At 39.6% G+C, this 19,032-nt stretch overlaps 1 protein-coding gene and 1 non-coding gene across 2 annotated transcripts in view; one reads left to right on the top strand and one right to left on the bottom strand.

Moving 5' to 3' along the window:
• The window catches only part of FREM3 (FRAS1 related extracellular matrix 3), a 76,852-nt gene that overhangs the window by 39,071 nt on the left and 18,749 nt on the right, over positions 1-19,032 (bottom strand). The window lies entirely within an intron of this gene.
• Positions 1,043-1,149, top strand: LOC115941481 (U6 spliceosomal RNA). The gene has a single exon (XR_004076237.2). It is a non-coding gene; the product is annotated as a U6 spliceosomal RNA (small nuclear RNA).

The raw sequence follows: 19,032 nt of genomic DNA, 5'->3' as shown, positions 1-19,032 counted from the left end.
GGCATTGATAGCCAAACATTCCTTATTGGCTTTGGAACGTAGCCTGATCTAAGTCAATAAACTATTTTTCCTGTTGGAAAATCAGACTTTAAAGTTGGGGACAAGAGCTATATCCGTGGGATCTGGTTTCCCATCACACTTTTCCTGGGCAGCTGTAGCAGAGGAAGCAAAAGGTCGTCAGGTTTAGGAGGGAAGACTGGAGGCTGCCCTCCCACGCGTGATCTCTATGCCCTAGGCAAGTGCCTCCATCCCCGTTCCCTCACCTGTAAACGGAGGTAAAGATAGGCACACAGGAGGCACCGGATGGGTAGAGAAGTGTGGGTGTGTCGTTTTGATGGTTTGCACTATTATGATTAAGTTCCCTTTGTTACTTCGTACGTCAGGAGAATGAATTGTTCAGAAAAGAACTATGTAGAACAAAATTAATGTTCTAAATAGAACCTATAAGCTCATAATGGGGGGATGGAGGATGGGGGGTAAAGAGGGACCAACATGCACCAAGTGCCTGGTATGTGCCGAGCGCTGGGCTAGGAAGTGTGCAATAGGCCAAGGAAAAAGAAAAAGAAAAAGAAGAGACAAACGAGATGAAGCAGACGGGAGTCGGCGAACAGGAACTGACGGCACCTGTCTGGACAATGGAAAGATCTGAGTGCATGGTGAGGGGAAGGGAAGTAGAAAGGCGAATTTTGGAATAGGAATGGCTTAGAAAGCAACTATGGAAATAATAATGGAGAAAAATACCCAACTGCAGAATTTCTAACTTCTTGAATTGAAGAGCTTATAATGCATTTACATTTTCACAATTATATCCTGTTGGGTTAAAAAAAAAAAAAAGGAAAAATACACTAAGAATTTATCCAAATACTATATTTGGGAAGAGTTAATTTTGATATAACTTATTTACCAATTATAGTTTCTGATACAATCTCTTCTTTTAAAAATGCAATAATTTAAAAAATAAAAAAAAACCCTTAAAAAGAAAAAGAGATTACATATCGCTAAGGCACAATTTTGAAAATACACCTAATAAATGCTGACTCTCGTGCTTGCTTCGGCAACACATATGCTAACATTGGAACAATACAGTGAAGATTGGCATGGTCCTTGCTCAAGAATGACACACAAATTCATGAAGCATTCCGTATTTAAAAAAATAATGAAAAAATAAATGCTGACTCTCAAATGAGTAAAATAAAGTACTAAATGATAAGGTAGCTGCTATTGTCAAATGTTAATGGCTTATGGCCTTGAACTTCAAAAAAATATTTAATTGATTAGGATATTTGATCTCAAATGTTTAATAATTACCCAAAGAAAATCTAATATTTTATGTTTTTTAATACTCCATGACATTTTCAAATAGCTTCTTCATCATAAGCATTTAGGTTCTTCAGCTACCAACTTTAAACTGTATCTGAATTCCTTATGCACCTCCTCATCATAATACTTGTACTGTCAATTGTCACATAGTGTCAGTTAATATCATTTGTCTTTGGAAAATGCTTCACAGTGCCTCATTGTGATGAAATGTGATGAAATTGTGGCTTGCTGTGTACAGCTAAACTGCACGTCTACAGGACATGAATATAATAAATATAATGTATTCTCCCCCAGGAGAGTTATAATTTCAGGGAAAAGAAAGGAACTTGAAATAGAAGAATTAGCAAAATTAGGTAAGAGAAAAAGTCAAATTGCATGTCCGACAGATCTCCATTTTCTTCCCCTAGCTGTCTCCAGTGCTCCTGGAGCTGTGGGTAGCAATTTGAAAAATGTGCTTTGCTGGGTGAGATACGCTACATCCCCCTTCCTGCACGAGGATATTATTCCACTCCCATTTCTTTTGCATAATTCACGTCTCTTCAGTAATTCCACAGGCCTGCCTGATTCTCCCTTCGGTGCTTCAGGGTGCAACCACCCACGACCCAAAGCGGGGAAGGAGAGGTGGCCTCCTCTAGGCGTCTCCAAGACACAGGTGCACGTCCATTCTCTTCTTAAGGAACAATAGCTATCATAGATTGTTTTGTGCAACCGCACAGCAGGTTTTTCAGAAATGGGGGGAGAACGAAAGAAGAGCACACAGATGAGACATTTGCAGTCATTTCTCTCCTTGTGTCCTTCTAAGCTACAGCAATGTTACCTCCCAGACCGTGTTTCTATATCTACTTCTGCAATCTTTGGAAATGTCAGGGCAGGTGGGTGGGTGAGGCAGCGAGGGGGGAGGTGGTGGTGGCAGGTGCAATGCAGTTTGAAAGAGGTGTTTGGTATAATCTTTTTGGAGATGTCCCCAAACTGTCTTGATGATGTATCTGGCTCTCCATTTTGAAGAATAGAAACCCAACATGTTACTGCTATGTTTAACAATACAAGGTTTCCGTGCCCTTTTTCGCCTTCCTAAAATAAGAGTTCTTCAATATTAGCACAGTGGAAGCAGTGGGAAAAAAATAAAGACCAGAAGCTTTTTATTTTTTAAAAGATTTTATTTATTCATTTGACAGAGAGAGAGACAGCGAGAGAGGGAACACAAGCAGGGGGAGTGGGAGAGGGAGAAGCAGGCTTCCCACTGAGCAGACAGCCCGACGTGGGGCTCGATCCCAGGACCCCGGGATCATGACCTGAGCCGAAGGCAGACGCTTAACGACTGAGCCACCCAGGCGCCCCAAGACCAGAAGCTTTTTAAAGATTCTTTTGCATGCTTAATAGGGGTACCACATCCTGCTTTTGACACAACACAAAACTACCCAAAGTACTCTCAAAGCAAGATTTTAGAGAATTAAAAAAAGGATAAGACTGTATTAGCAGAAGGTTCCAACTACCAGGAAAGTAAAAATATACCGAGTATATGATCACATGCAATGGCCATTTCTCTTTGGGACTTGGGGCTCCACATGGCTTAACTGGAAGGGAGAAAATTGTACCTTCTTCATTCTCAAGACCGTATGGGATTCAAGGAGGATGCTGAAGCAAACTCTTCCTTCCAGAGAATGTCATGTCATATCATGCAATGCAATATATATATAGCAAATTCCTCTTTGGGCATCAGAATAATCTTGCTCATTTTTGGATACAATCTAGATAGAGCCAGAGAAAGCAACTGGGTCCTTGTCAGAACCTTCTTATTCTTCTCTCCCATGAGGGCTAGAATTAGAACCCTGCTGAGTTCCTTCCAGGTTTAACATTCCATAATGCTTTCTGCCCCCCTTGGCAGGTGGCACTGTCACACCAATAAAGAAAACATATACACTTATTATGTCCCAGTTTGGAAAAAGAACATTACTCAACATAAGTTGGCATACAAACTTGATAACTTCGATGTGAACTTTAAGCTCTCAGGAGGCCTACATCTATGTGAGGAGGATGAGTTCTCAGGAAGGCACACAAACTGGGGACAGAGGGGCCCTGCAACATCCCGAGGTGTGATCTTGGCCCCATCTGCGAATTATCATCGAATCCTTTGATATCTGTGATGTCATGTGAAAATCCAGGGCTTACCACCACCCTGAAGAGTGGGAGTGGGCGTATGTGACATTCGACGAGCAAAGTCCCTATAGCTGTGCCTCCCTCAAGGTCACAGAGCTAGTCGATACATTTAAAAGTGTGCAAAGCCCTCCGTGATCTGGATCCTTGCTACCTCCCCATCATCTCCTACCTCTCTTGCTGCCTTTGGAGTCTATGAGAGCTTATTCTAAGTTATGTGCACTTTGTGAAGCTAACAGTGTGGCTTCACAGCTCTAAAAACTCTTAGTCATCCCTCAAGGCTCAATTGGAGCCTTGCTCCTGGGAAAAACCTCCCCGGGTGATGGCTCATCTCTGTCCCTCATGCACATTACCTCCTGGCTAGTGCTGCTCACAGAACTGCAGTGAATCGTCTCTATGTCTGCTTCTCTTTCCACATCAGTAGGTGCTTTTCATCTTGGAGTCCCTAGCGCTTGGCACAGAGCCTAGAAATTACAGGGGCTCGATAAATACCTGCTGGATGACTGAAGGCCTCCTGGAGAAAAGCTGACCTAAATACAGATTTAAAGAAGAATAGAATGAGCACTGCTAATAATTTAACCTATGTACAATTTGTAAATATATTACCTTGCTTCATAAGAATGTAGATAATGGTTTTAAAAAATCTAGTGATATCATAGTTATAGACCTGTAGTTTTATTCTAGTTAGAAAGAGAGCCAGAACCTGCTCTCCAGATTCTTAAACTCTTAGCTTAGAGCTTCTTGTATGCAATACTGTGTGTATAGGTTGTGAAATGATCTTTAAGTTTGAGGGTCTAGTTCTAGAGAGACCTTTTAAAAAAATAATAAAAATATTATTTTACATTTCCATAGGATGTATTACTTAACTTTCCCCCCCACAGTCCAGTGTTCTGCTCATGTTCTGGAAACTGATCACATCACACTGGGCATATAAGTTTGTGCTTAATTGGCATTAAAATGAAACGGTATTATAAAAATTATACATGTATATATAATGAAAAGCAGTATTTCCTGAAAAGCCATAATGCATTCTGTATCTTAGGGAGACCTAACCAGAGAAAGCTCCTACAGTTTTGTTTTTTTAAGATTTTATTTATTTATTTGAGAGAGAGAGCGAAAGTGAGAGAGAGAGATTGAGAGAATGTGTGGGGGTAGGGGCAGAGGGAGAAGCAGACTTCCCGCTGAGCAGGGAGCCTGAGTGGGGCTCGATCCCAGGACCCTGAGATCACGACCTGAGCCGAAGGCAGACGCTTAACCGACTGAGCCACCCAGGCGTCCTAAGCCCCTACAGTTTCTTATAGGTGTTCAACACAGGACACATCCCCCTGGGGGTCTCCTCTAATGTCAGTGACTAGCAGCTCTGAAATGGTGGGTATGAAAGTTAGAATCACTTATTCTCCTACAAAGAAAGAGATAAATGTCACATGTCCATCCCAGCTTATGGCCACAGTTAGCTCAAAGGAGATATAAGACTGTTCCAAGAGCAATTGGATTTGTAAGTGCTGGGAAGGAAGGAGCCATGTGAAAAAAGTGTCAAAAGGAAGCTTTGTGGAGGCATAAAAATAAAGTTCCCCTCATTACATCCCAGATTGTAGAGCCAAGTGTATTCACACACTCTTGTAAGTGGGTTTGGCCAAACCTTGGAACCGTCTAACTAAGCTCTAAGTGAATGAGGAATGATCTCTGGTAGAGTTCTTAGGGTCTGACAAAGCAATAATTAGGGAGGAAAGTTTGGAAATTAAAGGAAACCACAGCCTAGCTCTGGGTCATCTCCATCGTTAGTTAGTCCAGGCATTACAAAAACAGGCAAGCCAGAGAGCCAACAGATGTCATTAGCCTAGTTCTTGGCAAGCACTTATCAGGCAAAGAATATAAGCTGAGCTTTTTTTTCCCCAGGGAGGTATTCCCTTTGTCAGCAATTTCTCTCTGCCAGACCACAAATCAACAATTGCTAGATAAATGAAATGCTTCCACTCAACTTACAAACTCTTGGGTAAAGTATTTATTTTCTAGAAACAAAAATGCCTTTTTTATAGCACAAGATATAAATGGTCCCAGTGGGTCCCACTAAAGCAATCAAATGCCAGATCTATAAATCTTATAGACCCTTATGGAAAATGGAAGCGGCTCTGTTAGGCATCACAATGAATGATGCTATAGGTTCACAGAGAAAATGGCAGAATAGGTCATAGCTAATAGGTCAGTGACAGACTGAACCCATTGCTGTGGTAATGGTAAGGGAAATTCAGTGTAACAATAGCTTACGACATATTTTATGAAGACATTTGTTTTGAAGACTTTGAAGACTTTGGATTATATATTTTTTGAATTATGCTGCAGTATAATTTGACATGAGATATACTATCATATATAATGATCAGGAGACATTCAAATGTGGAAAGAAATGTGACTGTGGCCTAACACATAGTCTAGGCTCTCTGTGTCTCTCCTTCACATTTCTTCCTTCCTGCTGTGTGTGTGTGTGTGTGTGTGTGTGCTTGCTTTGTTAAAGCCCCTCCTTGCTTCTTTCATCTTTCCCTTCCCATGTATCTGCCTCCCCTGTATTTTTGCATGAGCTCTTTCCAGCTTCTAGAAGACTAGTTAGTATTTGTATACACTATATTTAAAAAATTTAAAACGTAAGGAATGGTGATTCCATAAGCAGCATCTACAAAGAGGTTTCTCAATTTATTCTTTGCCTGTACCATACCAAATGGAATCCAGTCTGGTAGTTCCCTTGAGGTTTATGATAAAATCTCAAGGTAATGCTTCACTCCCATATCTTTCAATGAACATGCTGAAATATAAAACTGGGTATAAACTAATAAAATATAAAAAATAAATTTAAAAAATGGGTACAATCTTTGAGGTCATTTCCGGCCTTCGGGTCTATGATTCTAAGTGGGTATAATAACACCCATAATAGTTTTTATAATTTTGCTCTTTTTAAAATAATAAGATGAAAGCTCAATCTATAAGGCATATTAATTCCTTTAAAAAGTGTTCCTTGGGGTTTGTAAGGAAAGGAAACATTTTCCTACTAAGAGCATATGAATTTTATGGTGCCAGCAATAGAACAAAAATACAATTGCCCCTTAGGCTCAGGTCCTTTGCCCAGCATGGAGTTTCCACAGTTATATTCGATTAAATGGCCTTTTGGTTTCCCAAGGCAGGCCCAGGCAAAAGTCATGAATCAAAGACTAAAACATGCTGTTTCTATCAAGACTACCCTTTCCAAAATGATTATTTCCATAATTTTCCAGGTTCTGGATTTCTTTCGGTGTATTAATAACGGGTGACACAACAAACTGGGAATAAGTATCACTAGGGAAAAGAGGAGGAACGTGTCTTAAGCCACATGAGGCAGCTTTTCTCTTGCAGTTTGGGCAGGAGATTCCATGGTTGCTGAGGGGGATCTGCAGTCGGCCTCCAGATGAGAGCCAGCCAGCACCCGGGGGGAACAGTGGGATAATCTGGGAAAGCAGTGGGGTTTTGCTGGGGGTGAGCCAAGACCGTAATGGTCTCTGCAAATGCTTACTAGCTCTTCTGCGCTCCCCTAGTAGTTAAGCCAAGAAAAAGAGACACCGTTATGCCTTGATTGGCTTTTCATCAAGTGAGGGCACTTGTACGTGTTTCAGGATGTTTAAAACTTTTTGGCAGAACCATTGCTATGATGGTTACTTTTATGTGTCAACTTGGCTGGATGACAGCACCCAGTGTTTTTGTCTAATGCTAGTCTAGATGTATTCTTTAGCAGTGATTAACATTTATAATCAGTTGAATTTAAGTAAAGCATAACGTTCATGGCCCTCATCCACTCAGCTGAAGGCCTTAAGAGCAATGACAGGCTTCTCCAAAGTGATTCTACCTCAAGACTGCAACATAGAAACCTGCCTCAGTTTCCCACCTCCTGGCCTGCCCTGAAGATTTCAGACAGAAAACTGCAACTTTTACCTGAACTTTAGATTGGCCAGCTCCACAACTGTGTGAACCAATACCTCTCTCTGTGCCTCTCTCTGTCACACACACAACACACACACACACACACACACCTCCTACTCTTCTGCGTTTCTGGGTTCAGAACTGTGACTAATGCAGTCACCATAATACCTGCCCCCCCCTTTTTTCCTCTGATACATTAAGCTATTCTATTCTAGAGGCTATTCTGAGGCAAGCATCTTCCAGCATGTCCTTTTAATCATATTTAGATGTTTGGACCCTGTTTTCCTGTTTTATTTGCTTGTTTTAATCCAGTCAGATGCATTTAGCACACAGCCATTGCAAGATGAATTCTCTGGGAAGAATTTTTCCCTTTCCCCAGTGACAGAGATGAACCATTTTAATCTGCCTAATTTGCCCAAAGAGCTTTTATGAAGCTTGAAACTCAGATCCTTCAAAAAAGATGACATTAATAGATGGAAAAGAAAAATCTCCCTCTCATACTCTCTGTCTCTCATTCTCTCTCTCGCAAATAAATAAAATCTTTAAAAAAAAAAAAAAGGAAAAGAAAAATCTATGTTTCTAAAACTGACTGAACCTTTACCACTGCTTGAAAATGCTAGGAAAGATTGAAGATACAACACAAAGATTTAAGAGTGTTTTTACATAAAATATACCTAATATACATTCAAAAATCCTCCAGGGCAAAACTTGAGTTGTAGAAGAGATGTATTAGCAAGGATTACTTAAAGTGTTAGGATATATCCTGATGTATTTTCTGGAGCTAAGGATTAAGTTTTTTTTTTTTTTTAACTTAAATTCTGTGGCTTGCAAATCTTCATTTTACAAAATAGAGTCATTTTCACATTTTAATAAGGATAGTAAAATGAGAATGTCATTTATAGAAAAAAATAATCAGAACAAGATTCTATGACTGGTAAATTTCTCCTGAGTTCTAAATGCATTTGATTGCACTTGTGGATTCAGCAGCGACGGTGTGAAACATTGTAACTAAGTTTTCTTTAGTTATACTCATGTTCCAGATCCCATGTTTTTCCTCTGCTTCTCGCGTTCATCAGGCAACCTCTGATCAGCACTGAAGCTTTCGGAAAACCTCTGCATTCCTCCTGATACCATACATGGATGTATACAGACTCTTGTTTATTTTTCCTTTGTGAAAGTTCAATCTATTAATGCCAACCCAGGGAAAGAGAAATGCCAATCTGGGAGTGTTAATAAGGCGCTTCTCAAGATTTAAATTTCTCATTATCTTGAGGCATCAATAAATACCCACTGACCATACTTTTCTTTAATTCTTTACCCATAGCTTACCCACTCCCCCTTCCTGCCCAGTTTAATTGAGAAAGTTTAAGGTATACAGCATGATGATTTGATTTACATGTATTGTGAAATGATTTCCACAGTAAGTTCAGCTAGCATCTATTTTCTCATATAGGTACAATAAAAAGAAAAGGAAGAAGACAAGGAAAAAAGGAAAAAAATTTCTCCTTGTGATGAGAACTCTTTAGAATCTATTCTCATGACAACTTTCCTATATACCTAGTGCTTATTTATCTTGTAGCTAGAAGCTAGTACTTTTTGACCATCTTCCTCCAATCCCCCCTCCCCCCAACAATCCACTTCTGGTAACCACAAGTTTGATCCCTTTTTCTGTGAGGTGTTTTTTTTTTTTTTTTTTTTTTTAGATTCCACATTTAAGTGAGATCATACAGTATTTGTCTTTCTCTGTCTGGCTTATTTCACTTAGCATAATGCCTTCAAGGCCCATCCATGTTCTCAAAAATGGTAGGATTTCCTTGTTTCATGGCTAAATAATATTCCATTGTGTATATATACCACAACTTCTTTATTCATTTATCCATTGATGGACACTTACGTTGTTTCTATGTCTTGACTCTTTTATTTATTTATTTATTTTTATTTATTTATTTATTTATTTTAAGATTTTATTTATTTATTTGAGAGAGAGGATGAGAGGAGAGAGAGAGCACATGAGAGGGGGGAGGGTCAGAGGGAGAAGCAGACTCCCCGCCAAGCAGGGAGCCCGATGCGGGACTCGATCCCGGGACTCCAGGATCATGACCTGAGCCGAAGGCAGTCGCTTAACCAACTGAGCCACCCAGGCGCCCTGTCTTGACTCTTTTAAATAATGGTGCTATGAATGTGGGGATGCAGAGATCTTTTTGTTAGTGTTTTTGTTTCCTTTGGATATATTCCCAGAAGTAGAATTGCTGGATCATACAGTAGTTTTAATTTTTTTGAGAATCCTCCATACTGTTTTCCTTAGTGACTGTTCTAATTCACAATCCCACCAGCAGTACCCAGGGTTTCCTTTTGCCACATCTATGCCAGCATCTGTTATCTCTTGTGTTTTTGATGATGGCCATTCTAACAGGCATGAGGTGATATCATTGTGGTTTTAATTTGCATTTCCCTAATGACTAGTGATGTTGGGCATTTTTCATGTGTCTGTTGCCCTTTCATATATCTTCTTTGGAGACGTGTCTGTTCAGGTCCTTTGCCAAGTTTTTAATTGGGTTTCGTCTTGTCCTCTTCTCTTCTCTTCTCTTCTCTTCTTTCTCTTCTTTCTCTTCTCTCTCTTCTTTCTCTTCTCTTCTCTTCTCCTCTCTTCTTCTCCTCTCTTCTCCTCTCCTCTCTCTCCTCTCCTCTGCCTTCCCCTTTCCTCCCCTCCCCTTTCCTTTCCTCTTCTCTTCTTTTCTTTTCTTGCTTGCTGTTGAGTTGTACGAGTTATATTAACTCCTTATCAAATCTATGGTTTGCAAATTTTTTCTCCATTTCATAGGTTATCTTTTCACTTTGTTGATGGTTTCTTTTGCTGTGCAGAAGCATTTTAATTTGATCTAGTTTCACGTGTTGATTTTTTATTTTGTTGCTTGTGTTTTAGATGTCATTTCTGAAAAATCATTACCGGTACTCATGTCAATAACTTTGTCCCTATGTTTTCTTCTAGGAGTTTCATGGTTTTAGGTGTTACATTTAAGTCTATAATCCATTTTGAGTTAGTTTTTGTGAGTGATTTAAGATATGGGTCCAGTTTTATCCTTTTACATGTGAATATCCAATTTTCCCAGCATCATTTATTGAAGAGACTCTTTTCTCCAGGGAATATTCTTGGCTTACCTGTCAAACATTAATTGACCATAATAATATGCTAGGTTTTATTTTTGGACTCTTGATTTTGTTTCATTGGTCTATTTGTTTGGTTTTATGGCAGTACTATAACTGTTTTCATGACTATAGCTTTATAGTATAGCTTGAAGTCAGGAAGTGTGATGCCTCCTCCTTGTTCTTTCTCAGGATTTTTTTGGCTCTTTGAGGTCTTTGTTGTTCCATATAAATTTTAAGAGTGTTTTTTCCGCTTCTGTAAAATATGCCGTTGGAATTTTGATAGGAATTGTATTGAATCTATAGATGGCTTTTATATAGAAACACTACTGATTTTTGCGTGTTAATTTTGTATCCTGCTACTTTACTGAATTTATTGATTAGATCTAATGGATTTTTTGGCTGAATCTTTAGGATATTCTATATTATAAAATCATGTCATCTGAAAATTGAGACAATTTTACTTCTTCTTTTCCAATTCTGATCTTTCTTTCTTTCTTTCTCTTTCTTTCTTTCCTTTCTTTCTTTCTCTCTCCCTTTCTTCCTTCTTTCCTTCCCTCCCTCCCTTCTTTATCTCTTTCTCTTTTTCCCTCTTTCTTTCTTTACCTCTCTTTCTCTTTCTTTGCCTGATTGCTCTGGCTAGGATTTCCATTACTTTGTTGAATAGAAATGGTGAGAGTGGGCACCCTTGTCTTGTTCCTGATTTTAGAAGAAAAGTTTTCAACTTTTCACCATTGAGCATGATATTATCTGTGGCTTGTCATATATGCCTTTATTATGTTGAGATATGTTCCTGCTATGCTTAATTTGTTAAGATTATTTATCATGAATGGATGTTGGATTTTGTCAAATGTTTTTTCTGCATCTGTTGAGTTGATCATATGATTCTTTTCTTCCATTCTATTATTGTGACATACCACACTGATTGATTCATGTATGTTGAACTATCCTTGAATCCTTAGGATAAAGCCCATTAGATCATGGTACATGATCCTTTTAATGTGCTGCTGAATTTGGGTTGCTAGTATTTTATTGCATCTATATGTAGACACTGGCCTGTAGTTTTCTTTTCTAGGTGTCCTTTTCTCTGACACGCTTTTGAGTATAGGTAGCCCTTCTTGGAAGAGTTGAATACACTCATCACTTTTTATTTTCTCTGACACTTTTTAACATGGCTCAGAGTACCTACATTAGAAAGCTGTATACAAATCTTCCTCTCGCCTTGTCTGTCATTGCATAGGAAACTATATATGAAGTACACGATTCATACATGACCTCCATGCACTAGCAGAACTGCTCCAGTTTATTTTCTGGCAAATCAAGGTTCTGTGTTCACATGGGTTAGCATCTTTTTTTGCTTCTTGGGGAAAGTTTTAGGACCAGTTCATGGGACTTGCATAACATTTAGAACAAAACAACCAGTCGTTAAAATTGAACAAACCAATCTATGGCATCTACTTTCATGGCTTGGGCTTGGCAAAACAGGAATCTAGTTGGGTATATTCTATATACATTAGTTATGCTTTTTCTATCCTTGTTCCTAATTATTGCTGTTGTCACGTCAATTGTTAGCAGAATCATCCATGTTGTTGTACAGTCACTATTCCAACTGTTCATACATCTGATGGTTACAGAACAGAAAGATCTGAAGGGACTCTGAGAAAGACAGTGATATTGGATAAAATTAGCCCCCCTCACCAAAATAGTGGTGTAGACCTGAAAATCTGATAATTTGCCTATCCTTCTGTAGTCACTGTATTTTGTCTGCATAGATGAAAATCAATAGGAGGGACTGTAAATGAACTATGTACGTGTAGCAGCTCTTGCCCAGGAGATATCCAAAGTGGATGCTGTACCTCCCACCGTTAGTTCTAACCATCCATAGCTGATAAACTGCTATGAATTTAAAGCACCCACTAGCTAAAGATGATCAATGACTGGTAGGCTAGTCTTCCAAGACCAATGAACAATGGGACTTGTTGTAATCAGTTATATCAGTACTACGGAATCATTTCACTTTCCCCTGTATGTAGGCTGTGGTCCTTAATTAGTACACAGTGAGCTTCCCCTTTCTGGGATACATGGGTCCCTGACTCTTCCTCTTCAGTGAACCATGCTGAATTTCCTCATTGATATGTACCTCTTTGCCTAGCAAGTCAGCAAACTCAGTGTTCATTTATTTGACCACTGCAGTAGTCTCAGTATTTCTGTATTTCTTTTAATAATCTTCATATATTTGGTATATATATTATTCACTATGTAAATAGGAAATAATTCTATGATAGTGGTTTTTCTTTTCTTTTCTTTTTTTGCCAGGTAAGTAATATAACTCCACAGTGTTAAACCAGGACTTAAAAGAACAACAGGATTCTTAAGTGGTTTTTAAAACACATCCCACTCCCACCCCTTCTAACATATTGCTAGTTTTCCTCCAGTTGTCACACACTCTAGAAGCAAAGAGTTAATGTTCATCATTAGACAGTTTCTCTATCATTTGCTAAATTTCTTTAAGCATTTGGCTTGCTGTACATGAATTGAGCAAGATAGAAACTTTTGATTTCCTATGAGCTCAGTAGGAGTTCAGAGGATGGGTGAAAACATACCTTAAAAAAGATCAACATCCCAATTCTCAAATACCAAATACTTCAGATAAGATGGCTTAGAGTTTCACTGGAAAGTATCCGACACCTATGATCAGGATGTGCAAATTCAGAGACACAGCACAGGAGGCTGGCACCTGGAGGGCCTTAGAATTCATTTACTAACAGAGGCTAACTTTGCTTTCATTTCAGTGGGGACTGATTAGTAAAGCGGTCAACTAAAATACTATACATCTGTTTCTTTTATTCACAAGTTCATTTGACCCTCAAAACAACCGGTTTCTATATTAATCAGAATTGTGAGCACCCAATAAGGACATTAGAAAATCCTTTAGCCTCTGAGAAAGAAATAAAAGCCATCCTAAATTCAAGTCTATTTCTCTCTATACTTCTTAGAAGATAAAGGAGGAGAGGAAGGTTCAGATGGTATAAGGCAAAGGGATCCATTAAGCACTGAATGGAATTGTGTTCTTTAATTCAATATTATCATAATTTCATTTCAATGGACTAGTTCTTAGTGCTACATTTATTTTAGTCTCTGAAGAACTAAAGGTTTAAAATTTTTTTCTATCTTTTGTATTTTTGCATAAGTCCCCAGCTGCATATAGCATCTCTCCATTTTGTGCTTAATGTTAAATGTTGCCAGTTTCCTCTCTGTTTATTTGTTTTTTCTGGTGTGCTCTAAAGACATAATTTTAAAAATAATTAAACCGTTCCTTCAAATGGACTTTTTGTTCCCTTTAGAAGAAATGAATAACACATAAGGGCTTTAAAAGCCATAATGAAAACAATGAATTGTGGGTCACTACATCAAAAACTAATGATGTATTGTATGGTGAATAATATAACATAATGAAATAAAATTTAAAAAAGAAAGATTACAGTTGGGTTATCAAAAAAAAAAAAAGGCCATAATGAACAATAGAACTTAAAGTTGGAAAATTTAAGAATATAGTACAGATACAGAAATGAATCCCATTCAGCTCTCCAGATTCAGACCTAGTTTGCGATGACATGGCTACACGCACGAAGAAGGTCAGCATCATCGGTAAATATGGAACCACTGGGAAAATGGTGAAGAAAATTGAAATCAGCGCACCAAGTACACTTGCGCCTTCTGTGGCTAACCCAAGATGAAAAGATAAGCTGTGGGCTCTGGCACAGGAGTTCCTGCACAAAAACAGTAACCGACGGTACCTGGACCCACAACAACCACCTTCTGCCATCATGGTAACGTCGGCCATCGGAAGACTGAAAGAGTTGAAACGCCAGTGGAAACCACTGAAGCATTGCTATCCTATCAGAAATGAGTTAGTTTATGTAACAACAACAAAAAGAAAAAAGTGAAGGAAGGAAGGAAAAAAAGAGAGAAAAGGAAAGGAAAGAAAGGAAAGAAAAAAAGAAATCTCATTCAGTCCCTTTGGGGATTGTGAGTTGGACAGACTGAGATGAAGACCATGCATGCTTGCTATAATTCTGACACTGATTCCAATGTGTAATTTTCCAGGACTACCAAGCAATTCTCTGACACCAGCTGGGGGGTCCTACAATTCAACTTACTTCTGATACTCTCTACCCTGAGATAGTATCCGGTCCCATAGGTTAAGGGCTCTGTCCCACAAGACTGCCCTCACTTTATTTTTTTATTGTTTAAAGATTTTATTTATTTATTTACTTACTTTGAGAGAGAGAGAGGGAAGTGGGGGGAGGAGGAGAAGGAGAGGGACAAGCAGACTCCCCACTAAATGCAGAGCCCAATGTGGGGCTCAATCTCACGACCCTGAGATCATGATCTGAGCCAAATCCAGAGTTGGATGCTTAACCTCTATTCTTTAATATTCTGGGCAAACCTTACCAGGTATTGGTGGTAAAACTGAAACACAGATGTTCTGACATAATTATTAGAGAGTGGTTCCTGTGTTCGTTTTCTACTGTCATGTAAAAATTGCCATAAACTTAGAAGCTGAATAAAACACACATACATTATCTTATAGTTTCGGTGGATCAGGAAGACAGACATGGCTTAGCTGAGTCCCTGGCTCAGGGTCTCACAAGACAGCAATCACAGTGTTAGTTGGACTGCATCCTTATCCAAAATCTTGACTGGGAAGAATCTGCTTCCACACTGTTCTGTAGCGATAGATGCTTCTGGGATTTGTCCCGCATAACCGGCCACCTGGGCCTGCACGTACACAGGCAGGCTAAGGAATGTTGTTTGTGAGACTCATGCTGTGTGAATAACCTTGGGAACCTAGCTGTTTGAAATATATTATCTGGCCTCCAGGTCAGAATGGGCCCTTCTCTTTTGGATGCCAGGAGCCGTAAATCTTGTCTCACATCCCCTCCTGCTCCAGGCTGGGCTGGCCCCACCAGAATGGAATCTGGGAGGGGAGGCAGACACACATAGCCCAGACTCCTTGAAAATCTAGAAACATGATAACATAGAAATGCAGCTTGCTCCTAACTACACATAAGTGAACAAATGTTTGATTTCAGAGCCTGTTATTTGCCCTATAAGTACAGCCCTTATGGGGATGGTCAGTTGGAAGTCTCACCTGACGGGGGGATGCTCCGCGCAGGCCCAGGCCTCTCAGTCAGGACTCCAGCCTGGGTGTCTCCATGGTGCTCCCCGAGCTAACGAGGTTGGGTGCTGGAAGTACCCAATTTGATGTAACTGCCTTATTCTCGTTTCTTGCCTACTATTACCTTCATCTATGTGTATATTCCTTTCTTCTTCTGTTTCTGTTAGGTTTATATAATAATAATAAAGTTTTCTTTCCTTTTCAAGACCCAAACAAGGCTGTTGTGAATCTTTTGTTCAGAACACAAGCTCATTCAGAGTATTGACAAAATTCATTTTCCTGTTCTTGTGTGGCTGAGAGTCCCAGCTTCTTACTGGCTATTGGCTGGATGCTGCCCTCAGCCTCTCAAGGCCTCCTGAAGTTTCTTGCAGTGTGGGGCTTCCAACAGGTAGTTTGCAATGTGGCCATTTGTTTCTTCAAGGCCAGCAGAGAATCTCTCTAGTAGGGGCTAGCAAGATACACACTGATTTAAATTCAGACTTCAGAACAACAAATCAAAAAATCTTTTGTCTACAAATTAACATTTCGGAACTTGGAGTGAAATGAAAAAAGTAATAAAATGATTGTTGGTAACAATAAAAGGAAGCGATAAATTAGAGTGGATCCAATTCTTTCGAATCTTCTAGCTGTACTTACTTTCCATTAAATGCGGCTCATGTTTTGCCATATAATTTATAACCAGGTTCTTCCTAAACAACTGTGAGTAAAGCAATGCCGTCCACTCATCTGCAGTGGCCCTGTTCTCATTGGCATTTGAAACTCCTGCCAAAGAGAGGGAAAACTCAACTTTCCTAAACTTGCCATACAACCACCCTTCAAGCAGTATTTCCGAACTGGGGTTCTTTCTAGAATACCATACTTCTTTGCGGTGAACTGTGCTAGGTATGCTGGGCCTTGTAATGAAACAGGTCAGAGTTAAAGAGATATGTAAATGAAGGAATCAGAGCATGCAGGGAGGAATGGCTGGTGGGAATAGTCCTAGTGGAGCTGTTCCCTCCATTTTTTAAAATATTGTTATTAACATATAATGTATTATTTGTTTCAGGGGTACAGATCTGTGATTCATCAGTCTTACACAATTCGCAGCGCTCACCACAGCACATAACCTCCCCTGTGTCCTTCACCCAGCCACTCCATCCCTCCCACCCCCTTCCACTCCAGCAACCCTCAGTTTGTTTCCTGATATTGAGAGTCTCTTATGGTTTGTCTCCCTCTCTGGTTTCATCTTGTTTCATTTTCCCCTCCCTTCCCTTGTGATCCTTTGTCTTGTTGCTCAAATTCCTCATATCAGTGAGATCATATGATACTTGTCTTTCTCTGATTGACTTATTTCGCTTAGTATAATACCCTCTAGTTCCATCCACGTCATTGCAAATGGCAAGATTTCATTTTTTTGAAGGCTGCATAATATTCCATTGTATATATATACCACATCTTCTTTATCCATTCATCTGTTAATGGACATCTGGGCTCTTTCCATAGTTTGGCTATTGTGGACATTGCTGCTATAAACATTGGGGTGCACATGCCCCTTCAGATCACTACATTTGTATGTTTGGGGTAAATACCCAGGAGTGCAATTGTTGGGTCATAGGGAACTCTATTTTCAACTTTTTGAGGAACCTCCATACTGTGTTCCCTCCATTTCTACACCAGGTGGTCCAGGCAGGGAACCGAGTCTTGGGGGCAGAGGCTGTAGCTAGGACCTATAGAGACCTGTCAGAGACCCCTTCCAAATATCCCAGTTATATCGTACACCAGCAGGTTCCTGGTTAGGGCTTTTTTCCTAACAAATGTGTTCACAGGAGAGAAAAATTGGAGCTGCAAAGGAAAATCAATTTAAAACTTGAAAGGTGAAATTGTGTAGAAAAAAAAAATCACCCTTTCATGCTTAATTAATCACAGAAGATGTGTCTGCCAGCATGCAGCCATTTTATCAGAAAACAGCCCAGGTGAAACAGTTACGGAAATGGCATTACCAATCCCAACACGGTCACACATGAGCAAACGAGAGAAGAGAAACATTGTAGGAGGACAAAACTGTCTTCAGTGGTTCATAAAATTGGAGTGTTTTACATCTAGAGAGTACTCTCTCATGAATATCTCCTCAGGGCTCTAAAATTAACATTTGGGAGGGTTTCTAATTAAAATGTTTTGGTTAACTTAACTTTTGAACCAAAAGGCAAAGGTTTAACGTTTGTGAAATGCTCTGCAGTCCTAAGGTTGAAGATTGTAGCTGGTAGTTTTAGATCTTTCATTTTGAGCAAGAGATAAGAGAACTCTCTGGCATCTGAGAAGTTTTAAATTAAAGAAACTATACACTTGTTAAAACCGCTATTTCTCAAACTTATTCGAATACAGGATTTTTGCTTTTTTCTTTTAACACAACATCTTTTTTTTTTTTAAGATTTTATTTATTTATTTGAGAGAGAGAGAATGAGAGAGACAGAGCATGAGAGGGGGGAGGGTCAGAGGGAGAAGCAGACTCCCCGCCGAGCAGGAAGCCCGATGCGGGACTCGATCCCGGGACTCCAGGATCATGACCTGAGCTGAAGGCAGTCGCTTAACCACCTGAGCCACCCAGGTGCCCTAACACAACATCTTTTAACAACTAGTTCTACGGGATTCCATTCAGGAAGTACCACTTAAATTATTTTGAAGTCATGTCACACCATATGTAAAAAAAAATTCATTCCATCAATGCTTCTCAAACCTCACACCAAAATAACCCTAAGGACCTATCATAGTGAACTTGTCCTGAGGAGGGGTGAGAACTAGGGACCTAGCGCATAGCTGTAGGCCATGAGCTTTGAAGTCTTAGAGATATCTTAAAACTTCCCTGTGAATTCTGTAGTCTGTTTCATAATAGAAAAACTTGTGTGTTAATTGAAAGTAAAACTCTGCTCAGGGGATCTGTGCCCAATTTACTGAGTCTTCTCACACGCCCCCTAGCTCAGGGACACAAACCCTGTATTAACGTTGGGTATCACTTGCAATGAGCATTATTGAAGTTATGAAGTCTCTAAGGAAAAGAGACTACAATCTTAGGTTACTGAGCCTCTCTCATGCACTGCACTACAGATTTCTCACCCTGTTATAAGTACAAACTTGAAACAACTGATTTGTGCACACTTAAAAAGTGCCTAGCCCTGGGGCGCCTGGGTGGCTCGGTCGGTTAAGCGACGGATTCTTGATTTCAGCTGAGGTCATGATCTCAGGGTCCTGGGATCAAGCCCTGCGTAAAGCTCCACACTCAACAAGGAGTCTGCTTGAGGATTGTCTCTCCCTTT

The sequence above is a fragment of the Leptonychotes weddellii genome, chromosome 2, assembly GCF_054177405.1.
Source record: "Leptonychotes weddellii isolate Sample4059 chromosome 2, ASM5417740v2, whole genome shotgun sequence".
In the NCBI taxonomy this organism is placed as follows: Eukaryota; Metazoa; Chordata; class Mammalia; order Carnivora; family Phocidae; genus Leptonychotes; species Leptonychotes weddellii.
The sequence above is the reverse complement of the archived record's forward strand: the minus strand, read 5'-3'. Positions and strand labels throughout refer to the sequence as shown.